Below are 24596 nucleotides of genomic sequence, written 5' to 3'. Positions count from 1 at the left end.
AAAGAAAGCACTTTTTACTCATGACAAAATGTAGTCACTATGCTCTCATTAAAAGACAAAGGCAACAAAAGATTGGTCCTTGTGCAGCATCATCTTCTGCCTATTCTGTTAAAAATATTTATTATATTGAGGAATGCATTGTTAATTTTTTGCAGGTCTCTCTCATGCATCACAGCTGATTTCTAACGCGTGTCTTCACTGGATGTGACTGCTCAGTGAATATTAGCCATTATCAAATACTCCTTTCACAGCAGTTTCTCTATAGATCATTCATCTGAAGATATATCCATACATTAAAAATGCTGTTGTCTTTACTCTCTTTCCTGTTTCATTATGAATTTTCAGGTCATTCCTGTCCCCATAAAGCTGAATTTAGAGACATTATGTAACAAGGAGATCAGGTATCTGATCATGAACAGGATCTGTTCCCTCCCAAGAATGTGTATTAAGTCCAGTCACAGGTGAATCAGAGCAGTCACAAAACTGTGCTAAACGGGAATGTGGACACCAAAGTCCTACAATATATCAGCAGCTAAAGCAGCCCAACAAAGATGACAGGCAATCTGCAATACCACAGAGACCCTAAGGTAGCTAATTCAGATACATCTACACAGGGTCATGCATCAGCTCTGAGACAGATTAGCAACGTAGCCTCAGGCTTTAGCCAGCACAGCCTAAAATGGAGTAGATGTGAGCTGTGTGGGCTCCGAGGAATGGTTGCCTGTTCCTTGTAGCTTGCTGTGTCCCAAAACTTGACAGAAATACTTGACACCAAGCCAGGCAAAGGCATAGTCGCCATTTCAGTTAACTGGAGAGCACTGTCAGTGATCAAGGAGGCATTGGGCACAACAGCATTTCTGTACCCACAGTGCCAGCTGCAACGTCCTTTGTGACCTTTCCAGACATATCTGCCTCAAAAAAGATAAGATTCTTACAAGTAAAAGCAAGGGAGAATTTTGTATGATAGGAGTGAATTCCTTGTGAGGGCTCTGCAATAATGGGAACCTGAGAAGTGCCCAGGGGGAATTCCAGCAGGAGCAGTTTATAGCACCAAACTGTAAAGAACAATGTTTACACACTCTTGTGAATGCACTGACACACCTCACTACCTACTTAGCTACACACAGACACACTTCATAGAGACAGCACAGAAAAGCTGGACCACAGACCAAAATGCTTTGAATTCAGCAGTAGAGCACATCAACTTGTAGCTTTCTGGCCCACCAGCAAATATCCTACAAATCATAGAATCTTAAGATGGTTTGGGTTGGAAGGGACCTTAAATATCATCCAGTTCCAACCCCCCTGCCATGGGCAGGGACACCTTCCACTAGATCAGGTTGCTGAAAGCCCCATCCAACCTGGCCTTGAATGTTTCCAGGCATGGGGCATTTACTGCCTCTCTGGGCAACCCGTTCCAGTGTCACCACCCTCGCAGTAAAGAATTTCTTCCTTACATCTGATCTAAATCTACCCTCTTTCAGTTTAAAAACATTATCCCTCATTCTATCCCTGCAGTCCCTGATGAAGAGTCCCTTCCCATCTTTTCTGTAGCCCCCTTGCAGTACTGGAAGGCCGCTATAAGGTCTCCCTGGGGCCTTCTCTTCTCCAGGCTGAACACCCCCAACTCTCTCAGCCTGTCCTTCTAAGGGAGGTGCTCCAGCCCCTGATCATTTTTGTGATCCTTTGTGGCTTGAGCAGGTCCAAGTCCTTCTTATGTTGGGGGCCCCAGAGCTGAACACAGCACTCCAGGTGGGGTCTTACAAGAGCGGAGTAGAGGGGGAGAATCCTCCCACTTGACCTGTTGGCCACACTTCTCTTGACGCAACCCAGGATATGGTTGGATTTCTGGGCTGCAAGCACACATGGGTCATGTTGAGCTTCTTGTCAACCAATATCCCCAAGTCCTTCTCTAGAGGGCTGCTCTCAACCCACTCATGGCCCAGCCTGTATTTGTGCTTGGGATTGCCTTGACACACAGCTTGGTATGGTCAGCAAACTTGTTAAGGGTGTACTCAATCCCACTGTCCATGACCCTCTATGTTGTGAACATGGTGTGGAAGCAGCTTTCATGTCTGATGTCTCCATTCAGGCAGCAAAGAAGGACAAAGGACAGGCTGTTGACATGGCTGATTTATCCTCTGTCCCTGTCATTTCCAGCACATATCATTGATTACTTCTTCCATCCTTTTTAAAGCATGCAAAATTCTTGTGCAATCCTCACCATTTGAATTCTGGCAAAAACAGTGGCTTCTCTTTTTTCTTATTACAAATAATGATGATTTCCTGACTTATAACATGCTGAAAACTTACTACAGATGAAAGTTTGCTTTGAAAGCATCCATCCAAATAAATATCTCTTAGCACTTAAAACACACTATACTATTCCACAATTTTAAATGACCAGTCTCAAGTCCCAATTTCTAGAGTAATTAAGAATCACTAGAAAAATTCTTGTAGGACTGTTCTACAAAAATAGAGGGGTAGAGGAAAGCATGGAGAAATATGCAGGGTACAAGAAGAAAACCATTGATAATACAGTATATACTGAATATACTTCTATAGATAAAGGAAACATTAGCTTTCCTTCCAAATGAAGGACATTCCTAATTTACTAGTGAACGTCAGTCTCCCACATTTTGCTTTTTTCCCATCAGATTGTAATGAAAAATTATTCTTTATGGGTATGTATCCTCAACCCTGGTCTAACGTGTAAGCAAGACTAAGATATAGATTTAATAACAGAGCTGTACTATGCCAAGATGCGATCAGAATCTGCAGACGTTCTCTACAGAAACCTTCCTCAAACAAGAAATTATTACTTCTGTCCAGTAAAATCTTTCATGGAAGTATAATTTGAAAAGAAGAGTATATAGTAGCGAAACAAAAGATACACAAAAATAGCCAAAGTAGCAAAATCCTTGTAATTTCCATGGAAATGTTGGCAATGATGAGGAACATCCTGCATTTTACTGAATCCTATCTGCTCATTTGTATGAGTTGGTAAGTATGATTTTAGAAGGGTAGTCCTTCTGCATGGGAAGGGCTGTTGAGAGCATTTCATTGCCAGAGCTGTCTACTCTTGCGTCCACATATATTTTGAGCTACAAGCCTTCTTTCACGGAGGGGGATTTTATGAATTAAATAATATTTTGTTTTAAATCCTCATTTTAAAAAATGGTTACAATTTTAAATTATAAACAAAGTTACAAAGAGACCACTGTTATACTTGGAATAAGTTTCTTTCATGGATACTTCAGGTTAACTTTAAAGCCTATAAACTAGGCTTAGACTACAGGTCCAAGCATGTGATGGAGAAGGATTGATGAAAAATAACTTATACCAGTATTCACCATCAGCACACTACCAGCCTTGAAAGCAATGAGGAAGCAATGGAAAGCCTCACAGACTACAAAGCAGAGATCTGCATTTTGATGAAACAGTTAATACACATTCCTTCTACAGATTCCACATATAAGATGTAGATTGAGAGCCACTCTGTGAACCTGCAAGGCAAACATACTATCTGGAAGCAAAGATTTATTTTGATGCTGATAGTGGAAGTTGTAATATCTCCTTAGCTGACTGCAGTGTAAAAAACCAGCATTTTCTCTGGACTTTGCTACAGCTGAAGTAACTGCATATTGTGTACACAGACTTCATTTTGCTTAGATGAACAGGGTGCATACAGCATTGTCTCCCTTTCTTATCCCACTCCCCACATTACAAGGTGGTGTAAATTCAGTCACACCCTTGATTAACTGTGGACGGAATACTGCAAATGTGGAGGTGTGAGACAACATAAAATGAAGTTGTGAGTGATACAGTAATAAATGAAAGAGCATTGCAGAGGCACAGTTTCTCAGGAAAGAGATTAAAAGAAGAATGGAAGCTACCTCGCCTTATGTCTTCCACATCAATATTTAAATAGTCAGTTTGTTGTGAACAATGTTGTGATTTGAAAGTCCAAGACCTAATGAAAAAGGAGCCTGAACTCAAGCAATGTGGGTAGTGAAGAAGCACTGAGCAAGTTACAGTCCCGCCCCTCCCCCCACCTCTTATGTCCCGGCAGTGATATTGTGAACAAGAACCTGCACAGCCCTGCTGTTATGTGTGTTATTTTGTTACTTGCTGTTATTTTAACCAAGGGGTACTTGATGCTGTGTTTGCAGCATGCCTGTTATGACTAGAACAGCCTTGCTCCAATTAGATCATATAGGCAAGCTTTCTCACAAGTAGCAAAATCTAATTTCCAGCAAAATTCAATAGGACAGTGAATCTAGTTCCTGTAAAACACCTTGGGAAATTTCCCTTAGTAAAACTCTAATCCAGTCCAATCCTCAGCAGCAACAAATCCCATGATCTTCAAGGTTTTTGATTCCTGAGCAGTTTCTAAGGGCCTGAGCTGAAGGACTGACAAGAATATACCCATTCATTTGACTGACATCTTCCTCCATCCCTGGGATCATCTCCCAGTGGATCATCTAGAAAAAACACAGCATTTGGTCAGTCTATCAAATACAGAAGCCCCCAGTTAGATGACAAATTCCTTTAGGATCTCATGGTGACCTCTGTGACTTATGTTCAGTGCTCAGTGCTTAAAAATTATTATTTTTTTTTTTAATTTATCCACTGTGCAAAGAACAAATAAGGATTTACAAACTTTGATGAGAAAGGGGAGTAGGGAATGATCTAGGCATTAGCTGGAATGTGTAGAAACATTCGCAATGTACATTATGCCAGAATCATTTACAGGGATAAGACCCTGCAAAACGGTTAAACTGTTGTATCTAAATCACTTAGGTGACTCTGAAACAAGTGTCACCTATCATGCATAAATAACAATTGGAAGCCCCACGGAGTCAGTGTAAAGAGGTAGCTATAGTATGTTCTCGGATTAAACATAATGTGTTGATTCAAAGCGGAGGGTCACTCACTGCACAGTAATTAACCTAGGAGGTTATCAGCAGTGATTTGTTCTGATACCCTATCATGCAGAATTGCATGCTGCTCCACAGAACAGTACTAACATCCACTATCAAATAGACTTAAGACCAGCCAAAAAAATCCCAAAGTTATTTTCCACAGCAGGGGACAAACTGATCCCATATGTTTTATTTTCCTGAGAAATTAGGCTTAAAAGAATATTGCTAGCACTAGACAAGAAAATGAAATATCAGGCAGAAAGATAGTTCTAAGTTGTAACTGAACTGAAAAATAAATTATTACATGGACTGGAAAACAGAACAGGACTTGCCAACTGGAAACGAAGGTTGGATAAACAGCTCAACCTTGCTGTTCACTGTCCAATAGTTATTCTGCATGACCATCTGGAAATTCCCCAGTGGTGATTCCTTTTTAAGAGTTCTATAATCACATCTTAATTTGTCATTTCTTAGAAGGATTAAAAGAAATGTTTCAACTCTGGCAGCCCCATCTGTGCCCATGTACATGCAAAACACATAGGGCAAGGCACACACAAAGGCTGGGGATGGTCACACTAGCCTGCCAAAGCCAGTACTGTCTGAAGGAAACTCTTCTTGAGAGTCTGCTTGCTGCACCAACAATCTCTTACCAGCCTGTTTCCATATCAGTAGTGTTTTATCTTTAAGAAAACAACCCTGTAACATCAGAGAATCCCAAGGCTTGGAGAGACCTGAGAGATCATCCAGACAAGTCCTTTCTGTTATCCTGACAGTGCTTGTCCTCAAGAACAGGTTTGAGATATCTTGGTGGAGATCTCCAGTCAGGCAGTCTTTTCCTAGAGCTATAGCCTTCCCAATAGAAAGTTTTCCTAATGCTTAGCTTGATTTTTTTTTTTTTTTTTTTCCTCTGCAATTGGAGTTCCATTACTTTTTCTTGTATCCATCATGAACACTGTGAGCAGATTTATTGCCTTCCTCTCTGCAGCAGCCTTTTATTTATTTGGAAAGATGTCCTTGATCATGTTCTCTCCCTTTAGACTAACTAATCCAATTTGTTCTCTCCTCCAAACTAAATAAAACCTTTCTTCACAGTTTTTTAAAAAAAAATCTCAAAATGTTTTGCTTTTAAGTGTCTCAAATTTAAAAAAAAAATAAAATACATAAGGGTTATTTTAAACTGAAAGTTCAGATGTTTCATCTAACAAAATGTTGAAATTCATTGCTTCAGGTAATTTCAATGCCTCGGATAAAATTACAGATATTTTAAAATGCATCAAAACAACTGAAAGGATGTGCCCACAAAACAGTCTGTTATCAACAGTTCTATAGCATTTTTCACAAAGATGTTTGCTATGAAAGCTTCTCCCAGCTCTGTCACTTATCACTTTGACCTAAGCTGAACAAAGCTCTTAAGAATGTCCTTAACTTCGAAAGTATGAGAAGCCCCACCACAAACAAAATCCAACTTAGAAATAAAGTGTTTTCTTAAAATCCAGGAAGCCAATGCTTGCAGTTATAAATGATCCCTTCTGTGGAAGCCTCCACACCTTAGAACTAGAACTGTCCATCATTTGAGGGACTATTTCCTTAAAAATATATATTTAAGCACTCCCAGTCAGGATTCCTCCATGGAGGAATATGGTCCAGCACATCAGCAAGAGGAAACAGAAGAGATATAGCTTACTTTGTGTGTAGAGCCGATGTTAATCCTAAAATCAAGCTGGAAAGGACACAGGGATATCTTGCATGACCCAGTCCAGTGGTGACAAATGTGCTGAATTACTCAAGATATCCTCTGAAACTTGATAGAAATATTGGCCTAGATTCATGGCACTTATTCTGGGAGGGCCTTCACAGTCAGTAAAGAGAGACAGGCATCTCCAAAAGAGAATGAAGCTGTAGGTGGGCAGTTGGAAATAACATTTGCTCTCTCCTGAGAGAGGAGGATGAATGTACGGGTGTCTGTATCTTTTGGGATTTCTTTTTGTTCCAAGTGGCACTCAGAAAAGGACTGCTGCATCACATTTCTTTATATACTAGAAAGAAGCAAGGTGTACATGCAAAATGTAATGATATGCACACAGGAGGGTTGCATTATATCAAACCTATGAGCTACCCACTGACTTTAGGGGCTGGTTAGCAAGTGAACACAAGTATTTCTCAAAGGGGAAGCAGGATGGTGTGGGTGTTATGCCGCTCTCCCCTCCAGTTACTTATCTAGACTGCACTTACAGTGTGTGAAATGGATGGATAATAATGGACTTTCCGCTGCTGCAAAGTCCTGATGCATGCACTCCTCCACTTCATAACAAGCACTGACAATTACGTACATCAGATTTCTGTTGGAAATGTCATACATATATCTTCTGTTCTAGTGTTTCCCTAATTTATCTGGTACTAACTTTGCTGCATTCATAGTTCATTCCTAACCACTCTAATTAAACTTATTGATTGCTTCAGAGGAAGGATGTGTAGGGAATGGGAATATTTTTTACCTTACTTCTATCTCCCAACTCTGTGAACAGTTGCTTCTCAGAAATAAACTTACTCTTTTAATTACTTGCATAAAATTTAGGTCAGGTATGGCCTAGAGATGTTAGTTAACTATAACAGTGGATGCTTTGGGAATCTGTATTCATGGGATCCCACAGTCGAGTGGGACATGCTGGCAGACTGTATGGAAGGAGCTAGCCTGCAGCTCAGTGGTGATAGCGGGGCTACTAGAGATCTGTCAGAAATTGCAGAACCTGTTCAGGGATTTGGAAATTCTCTGAGGATCAGCTTAGACTGAACCATACTTTGTCACGGGTATAAAGAAGGACCAGATAGGTGTAGAAAGTATATCTTCTTGTCTCTTCTCCCCTTCCTTCTACCTTCTCAGTGAGTTCTAATGAACAAGTTTCCATGTGCATTATCATCATAAGCATTGTCTCCTTGCATCTTCCTCCTAGCCAAAGTCCCATCCCTCCTGGGGATACATCCAGAGCCTTTCTGCCACCTGCATCATGGCTGCACCTCAGCTTTGCTCCCCCATCCAGCTGCCATCTCCCCAAAACATGGGTCAGAGCCACGGAGCTGTCCTGTTATGGAAGGGCTGGGCCATGAAGTTGGACAGCATGTGGGGCGAACAGCACAGCCCCCAGTTTCTAACTGTACATTACTAAAAGACGCAGTGACAACACGTATTAATACTTGGATAGGGAAATCATTACAAGTGGGGAAAGAGTAGCCAAAGATGAGAATTAGGGAGAAGAAAAAGCTTTCACTTTGGAAAGTCCAAAGCAGAAATAATGTATTTCAATGATCATATATCCCAGTTTAAAGCTAATGTATCCTCCTTGAAAAAGTTGTGGCTTAATGTTGAGCTATATTATTTCATATTCTTTGACATAATAGAATACATATATTTATGTATGGCTGTAAAACCGTATTATTTTTAAAAGTTATTTCATTGAAGTGGTTGACCTTTTTATGTTTCATGAGTGGATTTCTTATACAGTAATAGAAAAACCAACTGTAAAGCATTTTTGTTAAAGTACCTGCTCATTTAAATATTATAACCTGGATGATTAGAGACCACTGTGCAATATTTGAGGTTTCAGAGACAAAGAAACAGTCCATAAAAAAACCCCACATATATATATAAAAAATCTGAACATTCTACTTAGAATTCCCCTGCCATTTGTTTGCACTTAAATTTGATTTTCTTGTTTTTAATTTTATACTCCTGGGTTTTAAAATGTTCAGCAATTATCTGATTTGTAGCTACAACTGCAGCATGTTTACTTGTAAAACATCTTTCAAATTAAGATCATTATTCGTCCTTTTAGATTTTCTCTTAACTTTGCAACTGAACATTTGCAGCTCAACAAGAAGCAGCAGTATTTTTTACATTCCAAATGGCTCTAATGCCAAAGCATTTTGCTGATTTAACGGCTGGTTTTGCAGGATAGAAAAATACTAATAATTCTCAGCAAGCAGAAAATCAACAGCTATCATTTTTCAAATGGGATTTCTATAGCTCTGTCAAGTGTCCTGTATTGTACAAAGGAAAGGCAATTCAATCCAGTATTTGATTTTTGCCTCCAGAGACAAGAGCTTGATACACCTTTTCTGGAACCCAAAATGCCAAATAACAAGAAGTCTTAAGGTGGTTGAGAGCCTTAAACACAAGACTTAAGTGTCAGCAGTGCCTGAATCACTTGGGCACAAATATTCTGTGACATTTTCAACCTTTAAGAGCTACTGCCACCTTTAGGTGCCTGCCATCAATGGCTCAGGTATATCCTTGCTCATATTTCTAGTGCTAAAAAACATCTCAGAAGCCCTAAACAGACTGAGCAGCTCACCCACACTGTAATCCAGCAGATAAATTCACCTTGTGAAACACAAGTGCCTTACAACAAATAAAACCAGTGCACATCCTGCCAGCCTGGATACTTGCTTGCACTGTGGCAGAGCTGGGTGCCTAGCTTTCAAGTTATGCTAGTTTAAGCACAAACTACCTAAGTTTACCCTTTTCCATATGTGCAGGCTCTGACATCTAGGCTGGCTAATTCCAAATCTCTTCTTTCCTTACCCATGAGCTAAAAAATGGGCTTATGCCCAGTATTTCAGGACAGCCAATACAGTGGAAAAATCTCTGTGAAAGTAGATGAGTACTATTTCCTGGCTTTGCCAGCTGAGTGGGTTCCTAACCTGCATCCTTCCCTCTTTATTTCCTCCCTGTATGTCTTTGGCAGTTGCTTGAAACACTGATTTGGGAAGAGGATCCCATTTCCAGACTCCCTGATGTCCTCACTGCAGTTAGAGTGCTGTGCACAGACCTGATGGCATCAGTCATGGTTCAGCCACTTTGGGTGAGAGAGCAGCATGGCTGTCAGGTATGTGTGTGCTGGGAGTCCCAGGCTGCCAGCTGCAAAGCCATCTTGCAAGTGTGGTTTCATTGCTAGTTGCACCGTGGCAACGAGTGGACAGCTAGCTTTGGGTGTACGCGCACATGCTGTTGTCGCACCTCTGGATGGCAGTGTACACATTGGTGCAGGTAGAGGGACACCCCACCAGCAAGATGCACATCTGAACCACTGCTGTAAGCCCAAAAGTGCGAGCTCTTGAGCGTAAGCGAGCTGTGAGCACATTTGTATGCACAGAGGACATTTTCTAATCCACAGTAAAAAGCAAAGGTTAGGTAAAATACTTTAAACACAAATTCTTAGAATCTTAATTTTTCCACTCAAGCTTACTTCTGGGTGCTCAGGGTATGATTGACATTCACTGCACACAGCAGCCTCTGTGGCTGCTCTGAAAGCAGCACGGGGCAAGGGCTGCAGCCATGCACGTTACTGGAGTTTCAATGTGGTTGGAGCCCTCATGTCAGAGCCAAAAGGGATTGCGCAGACAGTTTTCAATACTCGAATAACTGCTCCATTGAACATCTCCTGTGACTGGTTAATTCCCAGGGGAAGCTGCAAAGTTTCAGTGAGCTCAATACTATAACACTTTTGGTTTAGAGAAAGATAATTGGGAATCCTCCCTGCCTTTCTCTGAAGGAAAACTAATTTGGAAAGGGGATTGCGATTGCAGACAGTGGAAACACTCAGCCAAATCTCAGCCTATGGCTGCATCCCCCAGTGACCTGAACTACTGTAATTATCAGCACAGACCTGCAAGCTCAGCTTATCCAACCAGACAGAATGAGGGACGGGCTCCTCTACATCATGACTGCGTCACACCTGCCCCCCACAATCTGGAAAGCAGTCAGGGATGAGGAACATGACCCACACTCCTTTCTCAGTTCCCTTGGGTGGCTAGGGGTGGTTTTTTATTTTCCTGACAGCCGTATCAGGTATTCTGCAGCCTTAATTTTTTTTTTCTAAATCAACTACATCTGCAACTCTTGGAAGTTTTTAAAAGGTCAAAGACAAGGCAGTGAATTCCCTGAAGACTGACAGTGGGGGTCCTCGCACAACATTTAAATGCAAAGACTCTTCAGATGGAACAAAAGTGATGGCCTGAAGAACAACATAAGGGAGACCACACTGTGTTGCACTTTCTTTTCTTCACAGGACAGCCAGAGAGGATAGGAAAGCTCCCATAAACCAGAGATGTGGCAGAGAGGGAGAGGCAAAGGCAAGACAGTACCAAGCACTGCAGTTGAGGGCAAGAAACCTGAGGTGCTGGTTTAGCACCTTGGGAAACACAGGCTGATGTCAGTTTGGGAAACAAAAGGAAGAAGGAAGCTTATTTGGGGAAAATGATGCATGTTTATTTACAACCTCAGAGAGTCTATGCCTCAGAGAATCCATGAGCAGACTCCACCCTAGCTTGCCCAGAATGTCCTCTATAACTGTGGGACACCTCACCAGCCAGCTGCCTTCAGCCTGACTCCCACACATTTATCTTGCCTATTCTAGAAATAAAAGCAGTGAGACGCTCAGCGCAACCAGACATACTCTGAAAAAAACCCCACCCCTCTGCTTTTAAATAGTGTTCCTAGTGTAGATTGACGAAATGATATGTACCCCCCCACACACACCACCTTCTGACATCCATCCATTGGCTTGACAAAGTAGGTAGTCACACACACTCCACATGAATGCACCCGTGGCCAGTTGCCTTGGAAACCCTCACTGCTACCTAATATTGTTATAATTGTCAAGAAAATATAGGTTTTCTCCAATGATTCACAGCATGCTTCCATTTTACATAAATGCAAGCTTTCCATCTGCAGTTTTCTGAAGGTTTGCTTTGCTTTCTCCCCAGAAATTTTAGAGACATTTTCTCCCCAGAAAAATTAAACTGTTGTTTAAATGTTAGAAACACTGTTGTATGAGTACAGGGGGCTGTACAGCAATTCCAGCTTTCCTGTGTCTGTCAATAGGGATTTCTAACATTCAGGAAAAGGAGCCCTGCAGTCCTCTCAACTGCATTTTATTCTGTACACAGCTCTGAGTCTGTAATTCAACTTTGACAGAACAGGTCAGCCCAAATGCCCCCCCACAACCTTGCTCAGGCTGAATGCTCTCCACAACACCCTCTACCTCTCAGTGATGTGTCCAGCACAACTAGTCGAAATCCTGAGCAGCTTTTACTATATGAACATTTCCAATGTGTGTTGTCTGTTATGGGATGTACTCACCTGACATGTAGTCTCAAGGGAGCCTCTGGAGAAGACCATTAGATGCTCACCTAAAGGAGGTCAACTTAAAAGCTACAGGTGTGTCCACATTGCATGTACTTACCAAAAAGAGGTACATGAACTTGTGGTACTGTGGTGCAGATAGATCCTAAATCCTGTGTTCCTTTGGAGAGCAGCAACCTGCAGCTACTTGTCCAGCCCAAGGCCCAGCTTGTGGCAGATGGAACCTGCAAATTCTGGTTGTCTGATGCCTAGAAAAAAGGCAGGTAAAAATCAGACACACTGGAGCACTGAGTGCCAATGTGTTCAAAAAGAAATGTTTGGAGGTGGCACTTGAAAAGGGCACAACCTAAAGCAGTAACCCCTAAATGAGCAAACTTGGTACTGATTGAACAGAATGCCTGAAGTTAAGCTGAAATGAAATTTTGCTTGGAAGCAGAAAAAGTGAATCATTTCCAGTTAGCTCAGACTGAACCCTGTGCTTCTCCACAATAACGGCAGTACCCGATTTCACCATCATGTAATCCTGTGAATTTGAAGCCCCACAGCCCCTTAAAAATCCCTCCAGAGGCAGTGTGCACATCCCCAAACATGTCTTGGGGTTAATGTAGGCTCTTCCTGCAGCTGGGCTGGCTGATTAAGTGCCCTGATAACATGGGGCTGCTGCCTCAGCTGAGCATCAAGCCCAAGCAGTGATTGCCACCATGGAGCCAGCAGAGCTAGGAGGCTCCTCACCCTGTTGTCCTCCTTGTGAAAAAATTGTGAACCAAGCTTTAGCTGATACCAAGCTGTAAAAGAGACAGAGTTTTAGTAAAATGAAGGCAATGTAAGCCTCTGACATATGACTTTAGATTGCCAAGTTAAAACTTGGCAGACCAGGTAATTCAACTGTAGCAAGACCAGAAACTTTGGCTTCTCCGTGTGTTTGGGGGTAAAGAGGGAGTTTCTTCCCTGTGCCTGTGAAATACAGCTGTTCTGTATTTTTGTTTACAGCCTCAAACAAACTTCTTGAAACGGAGATGATGTTTTTTTAAATGTAGAAGCATTGACTTGTGTTTTAGCAAAAGAAAAAAGTTCAAAACAGCTCATTTCAACATTTTAAAAATTACATCTGCATGTTTTTCTTCTAGAAAAATATGTATGGTCTGGTCAAAAGCAATTAAGTGTCTCAATGCAAGGGTACCAGGCACTTTTTCCCATCTATCTGCACCAAGCCAGTAGAGTTTAGGAGAGTTAAAGCGGTTATCTTAACTTTATCCAAACAGGCAGCAGACCTGTGTTTCCCAAAAAAAACCCCAAAGCTCAATTTTTAAGTGCTTAGTATGCACATTTAGAATTGTATTTTTCGAAAGATCTCAGGGCTTTTGAGCAGAGGCGTCAATATAGATGCTAGGTTTTGAGAAGAGCTAGCAGCTCTGAGAGAGATATTCAGGTTCCAGCTTTTTTACTCTTCAAAACATGTGGGTATTTGACTTCCAGATCAGTGTTGGTAAATTTGGCAAGTCTGCCTTGAAAACCTTGGTTTTGATCAAGCAGAGCTGCTAGAAGAAAATCAGCTAAACCAATGGATCTGCATTTGAGATCATAAGAAATTTAGCAGGAAAGATACATGAAAAAATGAACAAAGGTTAATAACTCATTAGGTGCCACTTGGTACTCATTCTCTCTGCATACCATGCTACTTATTAAAGTGTCTACCTAACGCTTCAAACCCAACATCAGATATCAATGTATGTGCTATTCTTGCAAATGCATCTGCTCTCAAGTACAGTGAGCTCATTCAGGTTAAAAGAAAAACAGTCTAAGTGCACTACCATGTAAAATTTGTACTATTCCTGCCAAAACACCTCTTTGGTTCACCCTGCTTTTAATTTTGAGAATGTCTCCAAGGTTCCCAACTTTGGAAGCTGAAAAAAACAAAAACGTAAAATGCCAGAGGGGAGAACTCTCAGAAGAATTCAGGCTTATGAGACTGAAAATTAAACTCTTCTGTGGAGAAACAGAGCACTTTCCCAAAGGTTTTAGTAATTTATTTTTTATTTTTTTTTATCCAGAGGGCTCCTAAATCAAACTCTTCTTTAACACAGACCAGCAGAAGCTGAACTAAAACCTAATGCTCCAACCCTGTTTAGGCTTTTCCTAAAAGCATCTGATCCAAGGGGAGAGTCACACTGCACTTCAAAGTATCTTGTACCAGTTCTTATATTTGCAATTTTTAAGACTAGAGCAATGCAATTCTGTTCACATGGAAGTCTTCTAGATCTGCTTTTTATGAATTTTACAAAATTTCTTGGAAATCTCTTGTGCTGTGGGAAATCAGATGGTTTTACAGTAATCTCAGGCACTATTCTTACTAATCTGAAGTACCAATGATCTGGCCTTGTAAAACCTGAAAGAAACTATGAGAACTGGGATATATTTTCTCCTGCTGAAAATGTCAATGCTTGATTTATCAGTTAATTTCTCTTATACTGCTATGACGTTGCTTGGAGTTGCTGCATTGTTGTTTAGGACCATGCAATTTTATTTTCCTCCAACACTTGCTCTGTGCTTATGCTCTTTACCTTTCTGATCAGAGCAAAATGCTGGGCAGATGATGCACAGCAGAGGGAAAACGTTCCGATGGACCAGCTGTTTCCTTAAACGATATTGTTTTAGGAAATATGCCAGTTTAGATAGAAGAGAAACCATCTGACACGGAATAAAATACTGAGTGTTTTATTACTGCCTTTTTTTGGATCTCAATTTCCTATTTCATTCCCACTTCTATATGACAGCCCATCATTTTGAGTACTGCATCTCATAATATATACAACATATCTTTATTTATTGTACTCCTTCAACCCACTAATCACATCAATGATTGCAATGTGGCTGTTTCACTAGCCTTCATCGAAAGTTGCTTTCAGCAAACAAAATAGCCGAACATCCACGTTTCCAGTGAGATGGCATACGGGAAGCAGAGCTCTTCCCCTGACCTGTTGTAAATAGCTGGAGAAATGTCCTATTACACTCACAAATACCGTAACAGAGATTATAACTGCAAAAATACAAAGATGTAATGCATCCCCCTTTCCTCTTTTTTGCAGTAAATGCTACCAAACTGCTAACCTGGGCTGACTGTGTGCTGCAGTGATTTTAGCAGAAAAGCAGTGCCTGGCTGCAAGAGGTTCTGCAGGATGGGAAGCAGAAGAAGGTTTGAAACTCAGCAGATGGCACAGACGGGCACTGTGCCAGCCCAGGGGCACTACCTGGTGTGCCTATGGGATCGCTTGCTGCATTTGTTATCGAGCTGGGAACGAGAGACATCTTTGTTTTACTATCCTTTCTCTTCCCCCTTTATGTGATTTTGCTTTTAGCCACCAGACAACAGCAGTGCTCTTCTCCAGAGTGTGAAAGATTCAGCAATAAAAGGAGCCCAGGAACAACAAAAACAACAAAAACACACAACAAAACCAAAACAAAAGAAAAAAATAGAATCTGTTGTTTTTCTGTAACAACTGGTCAGCTCAAACCCGCAACCTGTCAGCCTCCTGCGATTGCTAATAACTCTGTTTACTCGGAGCCAGACCACAGTAGTGCTTTTGGACCACAAACTGGGCTGGCATTGTGTAAGTGTGTAAAGAAGCAGTATTTATCATTGTCATGATTTTGTTGCTTTCCCCCACACTTGTAAGAGCTGATAACAAGTAACTCAGAGACAGCACAGCTGGCCTGCGAGATGTCTCTGCATGAGCAAAGGAATGGCTCTCTGTTCAGAGAGCAAGCACAAGTTATTCCTCCCAATTTATAAATAAATGCTGTAGTAATGGAAAAATAGCATTTGCCCTTGCACATTCTCCCTTTGCTTTAGCTCAGGATTTTGCCTTCCCAGACATTCTGTGGGGTAGATCTGAACTGTTCAGGACAATATGGTTTGAATGGCAGAGAAGATGGGTGGGTTTTTTCCATCTATACATTTGGGAATTCTCAAGCTAGGGCTGAGCAGAGGGCTGGGCATTTACTCTACCAATGTGTCAACCAACATGTAAGGCTCTACTATCTGCAGACAAGCAGTCACAGAAAAATCTCTTGTCTTCACTTTGAAATTGAGGAATGCTTGGAAAAACAGCAATAAAGGAGACCTGGAATAAAAAATCCTTATAGATTTATTGGCTGAATCTAATGTGTAATTTACAGATGACATAACTGACATCCATCATCTCCAGGTTGAACATGTGGACAAAAAATAAATCTTTTCTCCTCACCATTGATGTGGTTCCATCAATGTAGCATTTTTCTCTCCTCTTTTCTTCACCCATAATGTAGGACACCACCAAACCCACCCTCTACTCCAATACAGCTCAGCAAGAGTAAATCTTTTCTCTTGGGAAGGTTTGCAGCAAAGCAATAGAGAATTTCAGGGCAAGTCTAAGGTAAATTGACTCAAACTGCCTCAGAGACACTTACCTAAATCACCCTTCTTGTAGTGCAGGCACAACTATCCTTCATTTTCACAAGCACTAAAAAGAAAACAGAACCATTGAATTCATTTCTTCCCAAATAAAGAGATGTTGGAAAGCAAACTCAAGTTAACCACTTGAAAAATACTTTCCTAGTGCTGTAATTCAGAAATAACAAGGAAAGAAAGGAAAAAGAAAGAAAAAAGAAAAGAAAGATTTCATATTAAAATGCATTAGCCAATAATCTAATAATCAGTCTATGGAATTTCTCTGTGAATAACCCCTGCTGTTTAATGGCAGCCCACATACAGTACATACAGTGTAGTAACTGGGTCTTTGCCCTCTCATTATAAAATAAAACATGGTATTTTAATGTAAAGGATAATATCAGGTTTCATAACATGAAGCAGTTAGTAGCTACATTTTAATACAGTGACAACATCATTCAGGTTTCCTCTCTTGATGAAAAGTAAATTCTTTTTGTTACACAAGGAAATATTCACTGTTTCAAGACTTCTGTGAGAAAAATGATACAGACATTAAGTCAGAGACCTGAAAGATTATTCATGCTCAACTTTAATATCAGGCATATCCAAAATATTCTCTTTCAGTTTGCATTTCTTTTGATCCACTAGACTTCAGCTGAGACAAGAGAGGAAATTAAGTCAAAGACAGATTCCTTTCCAATTAAAATCTAGTAGCAACAAGAGGATTAATCCTCTCCCCTGTTCTATCAGGCTGTGTGCCCTGCAGCTCCCCGGGGAAATGCTGCGAGGTGGCAAATTGCACCTGCAGGCTTAGGGGAAAAGGGTCTCTCTCATGCTTGTGGCTCCAATCATTCCTGCTGAATGCAGGTCACCAGTGATTAATTCCTCCGGAGAAGTATGGGATGTTCCTTGCCCTGGCATACAACTCACTCTTGCCCAAAATGCCTCCCATGTACAGCAGTGGGGCATGGAAAAGTTATGCCAGAGCTCAGATGTTGTGGGCTTCACCCTGAGCTTTGCTGAAGGGGGCATCAGGGAGGGGGAAAGGACCCTCTGCAACTGTGTCCCTTTGGGTGGGAGCTTTTGGTGCATCTGCCAGTGCCAGCAGGCTGTGGAATAAGGGGCTCTGAGCCTTTCCTTCATCCCCCAGTCTTGGTTCATCATTTATTATCTGATTTACCTAATCTTGGAGGGTAGGACTTGAAAACGGGGATGGTTTGTTGACAGATACTTCTGTGCAGTGTGTGACAAAGTGTGTGCCATGGTCTTCTTTTGCAAAAAAACTATGGTCTTCTGATAAAGCAAGAAAGGGTTAAGCTGCATATGCAGCTGATACATGGTAGGATTTAAAACTGTCAGCAGTAAACCCCACATCATTCATATGTGTATGTGCATTAGGATTTAAATATGGATGCCAAAAATGAAAATGCAGCTTACTGAAGAAAGGAAGAACACATTTCCTAATATAGATCAATTTTCGCATTTCTGGAAGAAATTGGGGGAATTAGCAGCACCTGCAAAGGCAGAAAACAAGAAAAGTAAAAGAATCATGGATAATTAATACTCTGAAGGCAAAGACATCTTTCATGGAAAAACATAATGGGCCAGAAATTCAGCTGCTGTACATTAGCTGATTTACATCAGCTGAGGGATGTGTTTCAGTATGATTTAACATTCTTCTTATGTTACCTGGGAGATAAACGATTCAAAATATAGAAAGAACTTAACATGCATTATCTGTCATCTTTTGTTGATTAATAATTTCAGATGTTGTTACTATTACTTAAGATAGAGAGTCATTACACAGTAAATTAAAATACAACAAAACATTAAATGCAGCAAAGCATTACTTAAGCATAATCTCTTAAAACCCAAGCAAATGAAGCAAATCAATTTTAAAGGTCATTAAGGGGAGCTGAAGTTGTAAGAATGAAATTACCAAATTATCTCAGGTTCCAGGCTGCTCCTAGGACAGCTACTGGACAGGGCAGAGATAGAGGCAGCATTTCCAATTTTGCTCTCACAGATCACCCTGAAACACTCCGCTGGGGTGAGAACATCCTATTATGTTCTTACTCTTTAGCTGGAATAGGATGTTTCCGGTCCTGGTTTTCTAAAAGTGTGTGTTTGCATGGTTGCACTGTGGCTGTCTGAAGGGGACCCTCCTAACAGCATTTTAGCAGCTCACCCAGTTTCAACCAGATTGGAAGGGAGGGTGGAAATCTCAAAGATGAATCCCAGCAAACTGCAAAAGCTTAGGCTAAGTAGAAGTGTTCAGTAATCTCCCATCCCACACGTCCTGTCATGCAGCTGAGTAGCCACTGGGCAGCTCAGAGAGCATCTCAAAATGTGCCATCTCCTGCCTGGGCAACCATTAGCAGAGGATGGAATTAGGACAGGGAGCTGAGGATAGGGTAAAAAGGATGTAGAGGAGATAAGGAACAACTGGAGCAAGTAGGTGGAGAAGAGTGAGAGGTAATGGGGAGCACTCCCTTCAGCACTGAGAAGCATCAACAGACTTTTGCAAATAAAGAAACTAATGGATGTTTTTCTGGGAAAACATATCAAATTAGCTTGAAACATTCTCCTCTGTGGCATTTTCCTTAGGATGACAACAGTCTGCAAGAGGTACAACCACAGGATGGCCAAATTTGCTTGGATTATCCAGACTTTAGTGCGGGGATAACTGCTGGAGATTTAGCATCCAGCCTTGCACTGTTTCCTCCAAGAGGAGGAATTGAACCATCCCATTGCAGAACAGCTACAGATTTGAAGCCCTCAGCTTCCACCACAGATCTCTACAGTAAAGGAAAATGCTTAACATTAAGGAATGTAAAGTGCCCCCTAGATAAATCTTACCAATACGAGTGATATAATCCCTCTATAAATGAATTCTCCCCATCTAAAATATATAGCGGCCAAAAATATTAATCTTGCTAAAAGGTCTGTTATTTTTTTATTGACTAAGTGGCTAAAATAAAGGATATGTGTGCTCTCTCTCCTCAAGCACAGATCATAAGCTATTGAGCAAGGGCCATGTTTTGCCCTGTGATGTAGAAGATTGATGCAGCTTCTTACAGGAGGGATTATTGCAGATTTAAAAGGACCATCACTTGCAGGTTTGTTTTGCAAGCAAACTTCTCCCTACTAACTGTTGCATTTACTGCTACTTCTGCAAGAAGCCAGCAAGGACTATTTAGCCATTCCTTAGATCCAGGCTTTATAGTAAGTTCATTCAGAGAATGTATAACCTGAAATTTTCCCACCATGCTTAGGACCAAGCCATATTATGAAATTTATCATGTAACATCATGCTCATATATAAGGGAGGGGCAGCCAGGAAGGAGAGGGTTCTCTCTTGCTTCTGGGATTGTGATCACAGGATCTTGGTATTTCAGGATCGCTACCCAGAACAGACTGGGTATCAGTTGGTGGGTGGTGAGCAATCGCCTTGTGCATTATCTGTTTGTACTCTCTATTACTGCCATTGTTTTATTTTATTACAATTATTAAACTCTTTTTATCTCAATCTATGAGTCTCCCTTTATTACTCCAAATTCTGCTCCATCCCTGGAGGTGGGGAGGGTGAGTGAGTTGCTGTGTGGTGTTTGGCTGCTGGCCGAGTTCAAACTACAACAGTAGCCTAAGCTATGAAGGGGGACACTGCCAAAGACAATTCCATCAATTTATGTGGAAACCGGAATGCATTTGGCTGGGCTTTCAATATAAATCCCTTTTATTTCCTGTGTTGGCTTGGTGGCTGGGAGAAAGCTATGATAAGTAGAAAGTTCTGCTTTAGTTCATTAAAAATCAATGACTAAAATCTTAATTTTTCTGCTAGGACTGCAAACCAAATGTGTGCTAATACCTGCTGACTTCTGCCTGTGTATGCTGTTGGCAGCTGGCAGTCACTCACCATCCAGTTCTGGCATCTTAAGGCCACTGCTTGTGTGATGCCCCCATACATGTACCTCTCACCTTGGTGAAGAAGGACTAAAGCAGTGAACCTCCTTGGACTAAGGTGCAGTCTTTGTGAACACTGTAGTGATGAGCTCAAAAAATAAGTCATGTACTTTGTTGTGGTGAGAATCAATAAGACCAAAACAGATATGATGGGCTGGTGAAGAAAATGCACAGGAGAAATCAGGATTTTTTCTTCATGTATAACAGGCCTGTAGCAGTCCAGCTTTCCAAGTGGCAATTTCCACATCCTTCAGATCCTTTGGGGTTGTGGTAGAGAAAGATCATCTTTGTTTTAAAGCTAAGATTAAAACATGGGCCATTAGTGAACAGAAAACATTTGCTGATGTCTGGATCACGTATGAAATTCCACAGTGGCACTTTCTTCTTGTACAATAAGACCAGGATACACTTTTTATATTTGGGATAATAAATGCTTCCCGGTCCAGATCAGAGTGCGTTACCTCTTCCTGCTGGGACCTAACAGCCAGCATCTTCGATAGCTGAAAATTTTTTCAAAGGGAGGAGAGAAAAAACTGAGTGCACTTGAAAATGGAAACCACCTACAGGTGCTAAGCCCATTGCCCATCCAAGTGAGGCTCATGTATACAACAGATTGCAATACACATGCATATGCCAATACGTATAAAAATAATTTACTAAAATCAATGTAACCAAACAATCACTTTTTCCTGCTTTCTGATGTGAACTCTGAAGTTCCCATTGAATCTAGGAAAGAAAGATGGAGATCTGGTGATAGGAAGAAGTAATGACTTCTACTTACCCTAAAGAGTAGTGCCAAAGGTTTTGGGGGGAAGCTAGACTGTTGCCACTCTTTCTTCTTTCCCATTAAGTATGCTAGACAGTGATACAGTGTCTGATACCAGTGCAGACATTCAGGGTGGATTACAGCAAATTTGAAAAGTCCAGGAACTACCTGGGATCTAATTCCCCCATGAAAAGTAATGCCTGCCTTAGCCAGCAAGAAAAGGCTGAACGCAAAAATAACTAGAGATAACATAAAATGTCTTCTCCCTGCGAACAGCAGGAAAACACGCACTGCAAGTAGAGGTGTGAGACTAATTGATTTGAGGGGTTTGTTGGCAGTCTGAAAACTAAACACACCCAACAGGTAGGTTTTTTGAGTTCAGCAGAGTTAATGCAGCCTATTACCCAACAGGCTCCACTGTGTGTCTTCCCCAACGGCTAATAAAGCACAAATTTGGAAGCCCTTCACTCAGCAGGACATTTCTTTCCCATCTGGACACCTATTTTCACAAAATTCACGGGAGCATCCGTGAGACTTTTGGGTTGCATCCAGACACTGTGTATAATTGTAATTGAGGGGGGGACAGACACAGGCATACATGCACACAAATGTGTGACAATATGGGGCAACAAATGCCACTCCATCTCTGGATCCAGACTGCATTTTTTATAGTCTTCACTGACACCAGGAGACAAAACGGAACCATTATGTTGCCAAACAGTTGCAGGTTTTAAGCTTGCATGTCCCACACCGCTGAGCAGCATTTGGGCAAGAAAATTCTTCCCATTCACCCATATGAAGATATATCTCTTTCAGTAAGTGTTGAATTACCTTGAGGAAAGAATTATCCTGATTCTACCCTATTGTATCCCCTTTCTATCTCCCAAACAGGATTGCTTTCTCCTTGGAGGAATAAATGAAAGAGTTAGGCGAAGGGAAAAGGCCTCTAAGCTCACAACAAACCATCACTAAATGACAACCAGATCCCTTTCCCAGCACAGCAGCTGTGGACACTAGCAGACAACAGCTGATTGTGTCAAAACATTTTGGGAAAATTTCCCTAATACTGTGATGCTCTGGTGGTCAGAAAAAAACACGTAGTAAAAAAAGACAACCTTAAAAAGACAACCTTTTTCATAAATAGAGACAATGAGGGGAAACAGGACTTCTTTATGCTCACCCTGAAAGCACTATGAAACAGCCCTTCTGTTCATGTATCAGAGTACGAGTGGAACTCCTTCCGAAACCAGCTAATCTCTGATGTCATTACAGCATTTTTCAAAACAGAAAGTTTTCATGGTGAGACAATGTTACAAGAGCTGTTGAGACACAGCAAGGTATGTACAAACAAAAATACAAAATGTCCTGACTTGCTCACTAGAGGAGAAAGCTGTTGCACAGGCAGTTGTCAGACAGTGACCAGTGTTCAGTGGCTTGCCTCCAAGGTGCAAGCGTGCAAGAAAAAGCACACAAAACCCCCCTTTTGGGACAAGTTGTGCTTAGAGCTGGTGAGATGTAGTTACAACAGGGATTTTTCCAGTGAGGATACAGACTGATATGAAGGTTTAGGGCAGCCATTGTTTTTTACCTTGCTACACAAATTTCCAATGTCTAATGCAACCAGAGTTTAATGTAAGGATGAATTACTTTCTCCCTTGAAACAAGAACTTGGGTCAAAACTTGATAGCCTGGATTGGTCTCTGAACCTCTGCCTTAAGAACAGTGTCACTTCTATGCCAATAAGACAAATCCATGCAAGTATCTTCTGTTTCTTTTTTTCTTAAACATGATGATATTTGTAGACACAGAAAGAAGTAGACTTCATTTCTTAGAGACAAATGACATATTTATTCCTCATTTGCAGACCTGAGAAAAAATTCGAGCAGCTAATTCACAGAATTGAACTATTACAGCTCTGACACCTCAGTCCAAGACCATGGAAGAGCACAACCTCAGACCGTGCCTGAGAGCACAGCATAAAGGCGTGTATAAGAGGCAGGGTTTTCAGCAGGAGTAGCATAAAATTAGCAGTTAGTTACTAGCCTTTATGTATGCAGAGTGTGTGTTTCCCAAGTAGGTTCAAGCCCACAGAAAAAACAACAAAAAAAAGTCTCTATCTTCAGGAGGTCTGAAAAGAAAGGCTGAACAGTGTAGGAAAAAAGGCTGGTGACAAGGGATCTTGGGATGCTGCACAGCTGCTGCAACTTTCTTCTTTTCCAGTGTGAAATGTCATGACACAAGTGGGAGCCACATTCAGTCATCAATATTTATAAATCCCAGAAACTATCAACTTGCTTTTAAAAGCAGATTTTTATATACGGTGCAACTCCAGCAGACTAAAAGATAAGCTTGATACCAAACTAATGAGAAATGAGATGAAGTTAATACACTGTAAGCCTTGGCTAAATCTGTTTATCCTATTTATTCACTGCCTTGTTGATCTGGAACCCTTAAATAAGAAATCTGGCCCGTTCACAATTATTGCTTAATTAATCATCCAAAGATCTATGAATAATGAGACAAAAATAACAGCACCCACTGTAGAAACAAGGAATATAAATAAGGATGAAATATTTTGTCTGGGGCAGCACTTGTAGAACAAATATCCCCACTCCACCTTTAGCAAAGGTAAAAAACCAAATCTTTTTCTTAAAAAAAGGCTGCAGGTATAACTGTCAACCAGCACCAAGCTGATCACCATCTAAGACAAAAAAATATTATCATTTGTGTAGGAATACTTTGGCTGATAGGAGCTGCTTGGCATCTCCCATGGCCAGGCCACAGCTTGGGCAGTGAGATACTGTGCTGAAGCTCAGTGTTTCCTTATTCAGCACCTGACCTCTTCATGTGTACTGATTGAATTCATCATTCTCACACATTTGCCTAGCAATGCAACATTTTAATGCCCGTTTCAAAAGGAGGAAACATAAACAAAGAGCGATTAAGTGTCTTTCTAGTATTGCACAAAAAAAATGTCACATGGGAAAGATGTTGAGGAAACTGTTCTCATTTCACTAGTGTACTAGGGGAGAAAAATAAAATAAATGTTAAAAAAAAGAACTCACTAGTTCTCTAGGTGAAATTTTAGGTGAAATTTTTCCAGGAGAGCACCTGGGCAGTAATGAAAAACAGCAAAAATTTGGGCTTGAATGAATGATCCCTACAACTATAACACATCGTGAATTAAAACCCAGCTAAGGTGATGTCCCGTCTAGCCCTGGCTCCGTACACTTTTATATGGTGTGAGGCTTAGTCTGGAAAACTCTCATTTACATACATACTAATGCCTGGAAGTGGAGCCTGGAGGACTGACAATATTTCAGCTAGCAATGACTGTAAACCCCATTATTAGTGATTCCCCAAAGCAACCTCAGG

The sequence above is a fragment of the Athene noctua genome, chromosome 4 (genome assembly GCF_965140245.1).
Source record: "Athene noctua chromosome 4, bAthNoc1.hap1.1, whole genome shotgun sequence".
NCBI classification, from domain to species: Eukaryota; Metazoa; Chordata; class Aves; order Strigiformes; family Strigidae; genus Athene; species Athene noctua.
This window is presented reverse-complemented; position numbering follows the sequence as displayed.